We start from the raw sequence: 11,833 nt of genomic DNA on the forward strand, positions 1-11,833 counted from the left end.
TCGGTCGTGGCATCGCTGGCGCTGGGATCGGATGGGTGTGTGGGCGTGGGTGTGGGCGTGATGGAAGGGTGGGTTTGTGGGGGGGGGGGGGGGGGGGGGGGAAGATGGGCGGGGTGCGTGTGCACATATCGTAGATTACTTTCCTTTTCAACACGACTCTGAGGACGAACCGACGGATGTCGGGTAGAGGTTGTTGGCTGCTATAAAAGATCGGCGTCGCTTCTTCTCCTCCATCATACCTGTGCCATCTGCCCCCAGGTAAGGAAGGAAGGAAGAAGAACCCGACGAGGTGGTCCGTTGAGTGATTTGGAGGAGGAGGTGGTGGTGGAAGTGGAGGAGGAGGAAGTCGTGGAGGAGGAGTAGGAAGAAAGCTTAAGGTTGCAGGAGAGTGTATTGTTTGAAGTGTGTTCTCGAGTGTCTCGTCTAATTTATTCATTTATTTTTTTTTATTTACTTGAGGGGAACACCAGGGACCCCTCCTCATTTTTATGAGTTAAAGGAGGAGGAAGCTATATGGCGGAGGTAGAGGGGGAGGCAATTGAAGTGAAATGATTTATTAGTGTCATTAAGTATTCTGAGTTGTTCAAATCTTATCGCAACTGATTTTGCTGCAGTGTCAACAAGCAATATTCAGATTTTGGTTCTTATGATAGGTCAAATGCGCATACCCAAATATTACACGCACAAGCGAACACACACAAGCATACCCCACACACACACACACACACACACACACATATATATATATTATATATATATATATATATATATATATATATATATATATGTGTGTGTGTGTGTGTGTGTGTGTGTGTGTGCGTATGTGTGTTTGTGCATGGGGTGCGTGGGTGTGCATGTGCGTAAACGTGCGCTCGCATGTGCGGACATACGTAGGAATAACTATCTATTTATCTTCACATACAATTGTACATAGGCATTTACTATAAACTTTATACAACAAAACGTAACCTGCTGTTCTTGCACTTAAAAAGTCATCAATTATTATGTCATTCGTAAGTAATTATCTTTTAACTGCGCAGCCATTGGAAAATAGACCAGAAAACACGACCAGGAAATAACGGTTAAATCCTAATTTTTCCATTCAATTTTAACCCAGATTTATTGAATATCGATAACATTTATTATAAGCAATGTCGAGTAACCATCAAACGCAAATTTATCAGTTTATAATTAACTATAATAGGTACCGATCGGTCGTTAATCTCAGGGCACCAATCAAGGGTGGCATATTAATCACCCGTTAATAATGACCCGTTTATTAATTACCCGCTGATCAGTGGTTAATTACTGTTTCCTCCTGATAATGATAGCGTTCGTCTATCGATGATCTATATGTGACGGTAATTATAACCCTGTTTTTGTGAAGTAATTATGGCAATTGTGGCGAACCAGCTTGATTTGACTGCTATTGGCCAGTCTCGGATTTCTTGGTAAAATGAGAAAGAAAGAAAATAAAAGGTATGGAAGTGAAGATAAGTGGTAATACTTGTCTCATTTTGTTACTCTCTACTATGATCTGGTAGAAATCGAAAGATAGAAAATAAAATTCCTGCAAACTATTACCTAACTATCAAAAGCAAATCATTTAAAGTAATAGAGTAATAACAGACTCAATTATGTTACTTTTCTGTGATTATGCTTATGTTTAACGTGTTTTATGAACTAGATGTAACATAATATCTCACTCGGGAGTCCCATTAGAGTAATGTCTGTCTGTCTTTCTTTCTGTAAGTGTTGATAACTTTGTTCATAGTTAACATTCTTACCATCCATACATATCTCTACTTTTGTGGAAAAATTCCGATTGAATGAAAAGTGCCAAAGCGTAAAAGAAGAGAGAAATCATTCATAAATTTAGACATTAAATTGGAAAAATGAAAATTTCTTCAGCGACAATGTATGCATGAGAATTTGACTGAAATTGCCGTGTATGGGGAGAGAGAGAGAGAGAGAGAGAGAGAGAGAGAGAGAGAGAGAGGGGGGGGGGGGGCGGCGGGGTGTTTGATACCCCCCAAAAACAAAAAAACAAAAAAACTCGGTCCGTCAAGAAACGTTTATGAACATGGTATTTTTCTTAATTCATGACAGACTTTCTTTCTAAAAAAAGAGGCAGGTTAAATGATTTGTGAAATACAAAAGGAAGACGACAGTCCAACATTTTAACAATTCAAACAATGAAACTAAAATTCTCGGAAATGTGGCAACAACTCGCCCAAAAATCGAATAACACTTGGTGAACTATATTTCGAAAGTTTCATGAATAGGTTCTGGTCGAAAGGTAACAACTGAATCATTTCATAGTTTGATCTAGAGAGAGAGAGAGAGAGAAGGGAGGGGGGGGGGGGGGGGGTGGGGGGGGTGGGAAGTAAAACATGCGCCTTAGTTTCTTCGGTGCAATCGAGTTTTCTATTCAGCGTATAAAGCTGTATGAACTCTCAGCACGGACCCATGAAACTCTCAGCCGCGGCTCATGAAATTTTCAGCAACAGCAAGGTGGTGGCCTGTGTTATGGGTGCCAGACGCATGATTATGGCTAAATTTAACCTTGAATGAAATAAAAATGACTGGAGCTAGAGGGCTGCAATTTGGTAAGTTTGATGATTGGCAGGTGGATGATCAACATACCAATTTGCCGCCCTCTAGCCTCAGTAGTTTTTAAGCTCTGAGGAGCGGACAGACGGACAAAAAGCCATACTTAATAGTTATATTATATATATATATATATATTATATATATATATATATATATATATATTGTATCATACAAATATTGTATATCTATCATATATAATATATATATATCTTATATCTATATATATCTATATATATATGTATATTATATATATACTATATATATATATATATATATATATATATATATATATATATATATATATAACGCAAATCAGGATTCAGAAGAGAAGACGATGAGAAATAAGAAGGAAGTTACAGAATAATTCCTTAGATAAAAGCCATTAGTTCTTTATCTCGTTTCATTTCAGTTATTCTTTACGTCAACACCAGAAGACCTCTTTGTTACCCACAACATCAAAAACCTTTTCAAGCAAACATACACGGAAGACTCACCAGCAGTATATCGACCCTCCACGCAATATTTACTTTTATCTCTCACGAAATCTTGCTTTCCTTGGGTATTAAGCCTTTCTACTGCAGTACCATTTTCACTCCATCTCCCAGAAATTACCTGTTTTTCTCCTCTTCTCCTAATTACGTCCAGATAATACATACTTTTCGCCATTCTACCCCACTCTGTTCTCACAAATTGATCGATGACCTTGAACTATTCTGACCTAATTTGAAATCCTGTGCATATATTTTAACCCAGCTCTGTTATTTCTCTACAATTCTCAGGTCAATTCCCCTTATTCCTCAATAATACTTAAACAATTCATTTGATATATTCGACATTCTTACTCGTTTTCACTGAACATCCACACAAAACTTTCACAAATATAAGTTGTCCCAGTTCTTCCTTCTGAAACTTATCATGGACTTTCATAGTCGCTCCTCTTCTCTGACAAAGCTTTTGCAGAGATCCGGCTACCTTCCTCTTATTCTGTGAATCCCCTCATCATCCTACCTTCACCATTCACATTTACTCCGATACATCTACCATAAAACCAATTCTCATCTTGAATTATGCACGCTGGTATTCACTGGCCCCCGTCGTCATTGATTCTATTAACACGTAATCCGTATCCCTGAAAATAAATCCTTTTGTTTTCTTCGCTTACAAATACCTTTTTTCATTGGGGTCTGCGGGTTTTCATCTTTGTCACCAATAAATGCGTTACTATTGCAAACATTGACCGTCGTATATTCTATTCACGACCCTTTCTTGTCGCACAAGTTTGCACCTAAAACTACTTGTCCTTTCCCTGACTATTCTCATTACTCAGTTCACAAAAGTATTAAACAACCATGGAATATAACACAGACTTGTCTCAGGCCCAATTTTACATGCTTAGCTTCCATTACAGAAACTTGTGATAGCTCTCAACACTTAACTTTCATGCATTACATCCTCAGCACCCGTTATATTGTTCCATTCCCAAGCACACCATATATAGGTTTTCCTTTTATTCTGAAACTTCTCAAAAAATTGCTTCATATTAAACACCTATTTCCTTGTCTAATCACACGCTGGTCTTCTGTAATTCAACTTTCTGAAACTTATGCTTTGCACCTTTCCTAGTACACTATGCAATTATTACGGTCAAATTTATCACCCCGATACAATAATTTCACTCATCCATTTTGGAACTTTTCCTTCGCCCAAATATTACTTAGTCAGCTGCTCAGTCACACATTTCTCAAGCAACGCACAGCAACATTTCACTTGTAATCCCATCGGACCTTGGTGCCTTTCCATCCTTCAATCTCTTCCTGATATCCTTCCACATCCTACGCCCATTAAAATACTCATTTCATTGACATGCGACGACATTGTCCTTGGGTTACATCTCGTCATTTGTATCCTTAGATTAATGTTACCTCTCTCTCTCTCTCATATATATATATATATATATATATATATATATATATATATATATATATATATATATATATATATATATATACAAATAAATATGTATATATGCACTGTCTCTATATAGTTTACAGTACGTTCACTATAAAAAGGGAAGGTTCCAGTTGTATTATTCATTCAGTTTGTAACGTTAAGAATTTGGGATGAGGTTGCAAGCACCATGCTCCTTCGCCGATAGATGGTCATGACAACTTGTAGCCCAATGGTATTTGGTGACATTATATATACATATAAATATATATTTATATATATATATATATATATATTATATATATATTATAATATATGTATATATGGTGTGTGACAATTGTATATATTTTGGTATTTTTGTATGAGAAAGTGAGAATTAAGCAGAAGTAGATCAAATTCCGTCAGCTCCTGAAATTAACCCACGAAATTTTTTCTATGACATGAATTGCAATTAATTATATTATTCAAATTTATTTTAAATTTTGTGGCATTAACTATCTAACTGTGAGGCAGCACCCGAGAAATGATAAATGTTTGTTAAGGAAAATCCTTACTTAGTAAAAATTTATTTTTCTACTCTGTTTTGAACTCTGGAACTTATAAAGATTACAATGAAATAAAAGGTTTCACCTATAGAACACTGTGCACCATTCACTATTCTTTACGTCACGATGTACGCAAACGGACGAAGATTCGAACACGAAACCTTGTCACTGACGCAACGAGAAGTCGAGAGGTTAACCCGTAAATAACAGGAGACAAACACCTCGGACTAACACCAACATCCGCGCAAAAAGTATTTTGCAACTAAGAAAGGGAAAAAAATAACAGGAAAAGATAAAGAAAAAAATACAAAGGCGTAATGATAATAAACCACGCTCGAGATAAAAGGACTTCCGAGGAACAATAGAAGGAAGGTGAAATGGCAGTAATTGCCTCAAACGAAATAGAAAGAAAAAATGGGAAAAAATAATCCAAGACTGTTTGCGTTCTCCGGTGTCTTCTTTGTCCGGGAGGGTTAAGCGTAAGTTACCGCAACGTCATCCATTACGTGCTTTTGACGTCACGGTGTTGCTTGCAAGAGCAACTGCTTGAAGCGCGTCGTGGCAAGCAATTTTTTCTTTTAATTTACCAGGAAGGAGTAAGGAAATCTTAAAGGAAGTGAAGAGGAAGAAAAAAAGTTCGACAGTATGAGATTGCTTTAGAATGATTTTTGGTTCACAAAACTATATACACCGAATGCTCTTCAAAGTCATCCTCTTCCGGGATATTGTGTCAAATGTTCATCGTTTAAATACGGAAAATTATCATTACAGTTGTTAGATATAGAGAAATTAAAATATAAAATAAAAGTTTTCGTAAATTTTTGTTCATGGACAACATATTCTTAATAAAAGCACAATTCAAAATCTATTTTTTTATTTACTTAAGAGATGGTTGTTTTTATTCACAAGTCGCCAGTGGACACGAAATTACATAAAAAAACAATATAGATTATCTTTAACTTTACTAAAATACTTACCTAATCAGAAGGAAAAGAGGCATCGCCTGTGGCTGGTGTGACGCCAGATCTTTACTCTCATAAATCAGCAGATGAGACTAAAATAAATAAACAAATCAATAAAATAAAAAAAAAAAAAAAAACAGACCCTCCTAGGATACTCAAAACTACAGAAACGCGGGTTCGATGTGAAACAAAGGACGAATGAGATGCGCCGTGTCTCTCTCAGGTGTAGCGACTTAATTCTTAGCTGATCTTCGTATTCTTCACAAATAAAATATTTACCGAGGCCGTAATTCAATTATTCATTTGGCAAAAACATCGTTTGCTTGAAGCTGGCATTCTGTAATGAGCTTACGCAGTATTCATTTGCTGATTTAAATAACAATTATTCATCTTTCCTTATCCCTTGAACTAAATCTCTCTCTCTCTCTCTCTCTTAGACAAGCAGACACACACAAACACACAGCGCAAAGAACCATACAGGCTTTCTTGACGATCACATTTAAACTTTAATAACAATGGAGTTCTTCAAGGCCTTTCGACATCTTGTCCTTTACTTAGCAGACTGCTAAGTAAAGGACAAGAAGTCGAGAGGCCTTGCAGTACTCCATTGTTTCTCTTTCCTTCGTGGATTTTGTCTCTATTTATATAATTCATTACGTTCCATAATTTCGTGATTCAGTTATACATATAAATACACACATGCATCCTTCAAAGTCGAAACAAGAAGAAGGAAAGATTGAACCAAGGTGATGAACAACACGGCCACCGATAAAATCTCTTTACAACGGGTAGGGCATCAACACCTCACAATGAGAGAAATACTTATCTCGTAATCGATTGCATTATAATAGCGGGTTAGGTTACGAGTTGCAAAAGCGATTCTCTCTCTCTCTCTCTCTCTTGTACAATACCTCGAATGGGTACGTTTTCGTTGTTAGTCTCTCTCTCTCTCCTCCCTTACAATATCTTGAATTGATACTTTCTCTCTCTCTCTCTCTCTCTCTCTCTCTCTCTCTCTCCTACAATACCTTGAATATCTACGTTGTCAATTTCTCCTTCGTTGCTAATCTCTCTTCTGTCTCCTCTCATGTCCTTCTCTCTCTCTCCTCCTTCTCGTCTCTCTCTCCTCTCCTCTCTCTCTCTCTTGTACAATACCTTCGAATCGGGTAACCGTTTTCGTTGTTTAGTCACTCTTTCTCTCTCCTAAAACCTTTACAATATTCTTGGAATTGATTTACTCTCAATCTTTCTCCTCTCTCTCTCTCTCTCTCCTACAATACCTTGAATATCTTCGTTGTTAATCTCTCTCTCTCATCTCATTCTCTCTCTCATCCTCAATACAAATTATACCTTTAATATATTCAGTTGCTACCCTCTCCTCCTCCTCTCTCTCTTCTCTCTCATGCAGTATCTTTAATTATATTCGTTACTACTCTGTCTCTGGCTCTGTCTCTCTCTCTCTCTCTCTCTCTCTCTCTCTCATACAGTATCTTTAATATATTCGTTACTACTCTGTCTCTCTCTCTCTCTCTCTCTCTCACGCGCGCGCGCGCACACACGCATATACCTTAGATAAATATAATCTCCATTATGAAATAACTCTCTCTCTCTCTCTCTCTCTCTCTCTCTTCTCTCTCATATCTTTAATATATTCGTTTACTCTGTGTGTGTGTGTGTCTCTCTCTCTCTCTCACGCGCGCGCGCACACACACACACACACATACCTTAAATTAATATAATCTCCATTATGAAAAAACTCTATCTCTCTCTCTCTCTCTCTCTCTCATATTAATCCCCTCTCCACCACAGAACATGAACGCAAGCCTTTATTCAACCCAATTTCCTTTCCTTAGGACCCTCTTCCGCCCGAACGCACCCAACGCCCGCAAAGCTAAAACAATGATTATACGCCGTCACTCTTACTAACCGTCATCAAGTATTCTATTAACTTTCTCAATTTCGCATAAATATACTAAGTATCAACTAAATGTACGTATTAACATGGCAAGAGGGACGAGGGGCAATTATGACACAAAAAGAGAGGTGTCTTTGGTGTCTGTGATTGCGTCATCCAAGCGCATTGTCGTTGTCAATGTGCAATTTTTTGTACTCTCGGATTTTCCGTAGAAAGTGAGGTAGCGTCAGGATGGGCAAATGCGTATTGAGTATTTATACGCATGTGTATGTTTGCATGTACTTATTTCTGTTAATGTGAATCTTGTTGTGTGTGTGTGTGTGTGTGTAATTGGGCATTTGCGTATGGGTGCATGTATACAATGCGTATGTAAATCATGTCCATGGGTGAACGTATACAATGCGTATGTAAAAGAATGTATGAGAGTTTGTGTGTGTGTGTGTGTGTGCTCAAACTGTGAATAAGTGATTGCGGGTAAAAGCAAAACGTATAGGCAATACATACAAGCATAGCGGTGCTATTAATCGAATCTGTTTCCAAATTACGTCATAGCTAATGATGTCTACAAGAATATGTTTCTTTACAGTTTATACATACTGAAGCACTTGCAGGTGTGATCTGTTTTAAGTTCAGCCTCTATACAGGATCAGTCGCTCTTATCAGTAAAATTATGACCCAAGTTAAAGAAAAAAATACTTCAGGGTTCATTTTCCGTCAGTTTTATTTTTTTATGACGAAAAATTTTCAGTCTGAGTCTTGGGAGCTCAGCTATTTTGACTTCTGAAATTATACATAAATATATATATATATATATATATATATATATATATATATATATTCTATATATAGGTATATGTATATATATATATATATATATATATATATATATATCTATATATTTATATATATATATATATATATATACTACACTCAAAGTCTGTCTTGTTTGTGTGTGAATACACACTGGGAATCCCAGAGGCTTCGGGGATTCCGAAGTCTTCAAGACAATCTCCAGGCTCTGCAGCCTTAGGGTTTCTTGCACAAAGCTGCAGAACAGAGTTTTATGGAGCTAAAGACGGCTTCACAGGATCCTGCAGTCGTAAAGACGTCTTCAAGCAGACGTTATAATCCAAATGGCGTTTCTCCAGGAAATCATCCAGCTCTAAGAACTAAAATGACAAGTTCGTATCACCTATACATGGTCTTTTGAAACAAACCTCTAAGCACAGGCTCAATTTCATTTTTCTTGTTGGCGAGGGAGGGCTGAATTTTCGCTGGGTACTGAATTTTTTCTCACGTTTCCATATCATCTTCACTTCATCCTTCTTTGCTTTATTTTTACTTTAACTTATCAACTCTTGAGAATTTTTTTACCTTGACATTTTCTTCATTAAGTCTCTTGGCTTCACTATAAAACTGAAGAAAGCTGCACCAAAGCCAAGGGTTAAATAAAAGATTGTTCACCTACGGACTTCTTTCCTTGACGCAATGATGGTTTCATCGAGGATTGTGGAATATAATACCTCTTAATAGTTCCACTCGCGACTCGGAGAATCAGTCGCCAGAGATCATTTCTAAAACAATTTCTTAATTTGGTGTATCTCTCAAGGTGAACTTATTAGCTCGTGTTGATTGTTTCTAGAGAACTGTCTTCTTGAATCTATCTCAATCATAGCTGGGACTTTCGATCGTCCGTCTGATAACCACATATTACTAACACATACATACACACACACACATAGTATATATATAATATATATATATATATATATCTATATATATATATATATAAAGGTTTTTGCCACGAAGGAAAAAATGAAAAAGCGAGATAGCCAAGTACTTTCGGTCCTGTTCGGACCCTTTACTGGGTCCGAACAGGACCGAAAGAGTACTTGGCTATCTCGCTTTTTCATTTTTCTTCGTGGCAAAAAACCTTTATTTATACATTGCATCACGTGTTATATACTTCGTGATCAAGTTATTCATATATATATATATATATATATATATATATATATATATATATCTTTGCTCTTTTTTGGATACGCTTGTCACTACAAAGCCAGAACTTCAGGTTTTGTAGTGACAAGCGTATCCAAAAAAAAAAAAAGAGCAAAGAATTCAAGACGTTAATAGGGCATTGTGGCTAATACAGTTGCATATGTATTGGCTGGTAAAAAGTGACCAGTAGATTATACACACACATATAATATATATATATATATATATATATATATATATATATATATATATAATATATACATATACCTATATGCACACACACTCACTGCTTTTTCCTTTCAATGAAATATCGATAGTCCGAGTTTTTTTTTTTTTTTATTTATTTATCCAAAACTGGACATGTAATATAAATGCTCGAATATTTTAAATATTTCATATTCAACGTCTTGGGATCATGGGAAAACTGGATATAATTCACGAGAGGAGAGTGTAATACATATTGTACATATATTGTATGTTGTTTCAAAGAGAGAGAGAGAGAGAGAGAGAGAGAGAGAGAGAGAGAGATAAGGGTGTGGCGACCGTGCCTACAGTGAACGAGGTCTTCAGCTTGTGGGAAGATCGGTGAGAAACATAAGGGTGTGGGTCACAAGTAATGTTTCTCAGAGCACCGCAATCAAATTCCGTTGAAGTGTTTTTGTTGTTGTTGTTGATGTTGTACTACAGTTGCTGATGATATTCCTTGCCATAACATATAAGTGTCTTTCAGGTGTTGTTGCTAATGCAACTATTTCTGTGTATGCGCTTTTAATTATTTCTTTGTTACTAAGGTGAATATTTTGCATCAATTCTGTCGTTTTAAAGTTTTGCCTTTATTTATTACACTTCAGGTTCTTTATACTTTTCTTCATGTAATTTATATTATCATCACATTCAAATATTGTGATAATTATCTATCCTTCAATTCAAGTTATTTGTTTAATTTTCATTGCTTTATCTTCCAAGTTCTTGCCTCAGTAATTCAACCTCAAGCATTAAACTCATTCTGCGACCATCTTCCCATCCAATTAAAGTCTGTTCGTGCACGTCCTCTCTTTAAAAATAAAATTTTAAAAAGCTAAAAAAGACAGTCGATTAACCCAAGCAGACGGGGGTCAAGTATCATCATTCAATCTCGTGATAATTTGCCTGCAAGCAAATCGATCCAAGACGCCAGAACTTTCCTTGTAAGATGATCTCGGTAACCCCACGCAAAACAAGGTTGGTTTATGCATGCAAGCGCGTCGAGGAAACGCGGAAGCCATAACCACAAGCAGACCGAGCTGTAATTGGATGATTGAAAGCGAAATGGGCGATTTATTACCCAATTTACTCCGCTTTACCTTCTACGCGAAGAAGACAAAGCGATGGAAGCTTTCGCGATTGTCTTCTCTGATTTCAGGTAATGAGTCTTAAAGTATCATTAGGGCAAGAATCCCGCTTTATTTTGTCTTTTATTTTCTTAGAATGACGTTATCTTTATTGTTCATCATCGTTTTCAATAAATTCACGTTTCTTTTCTTATCTCGTATACGGATTTTACTGAGGTTTTGCATGCAAAACGATAAAGAAGTTAATATTTTTTCTAATGAAATTGCTATTTTTTTAAAAGAAATTACTATTTTTTAAAGAAATTACTATTCTTTTTTAAAGAAATTACTATTTTTTTTAAGAAATTGCCATTTTTTTTACAAGGTGATCACCTTTTCAAAGGTTTATGATCATCTTTTGGTTTTTAAGCAGTTTACGATCATATTTTTCCTTTTCCCCTGTAGCTATCAATTTATTTTTTTTCTTACTAGTTGGCGCAGTTTTCGTTTGTCGTTCCTAAAGGTTACGGTCGTCATCTT

This window comes from Macrobrachium nipponense, chromosome 28 (genome assembly GCF_015104395.2).
Source record: "Macrobrachium nipponense isolate FS-2020 chromosome 28, ASM1510439v2, whole genome shotgun sequence".
NCBI classification, from domain to species: domain Eukaryota; kingdom Metazoa; phylum Arthropoda; class Malacostraca; order Decapoda; family Palaemonidae; genus Macrobrachium; species Macrobrachium nipponense.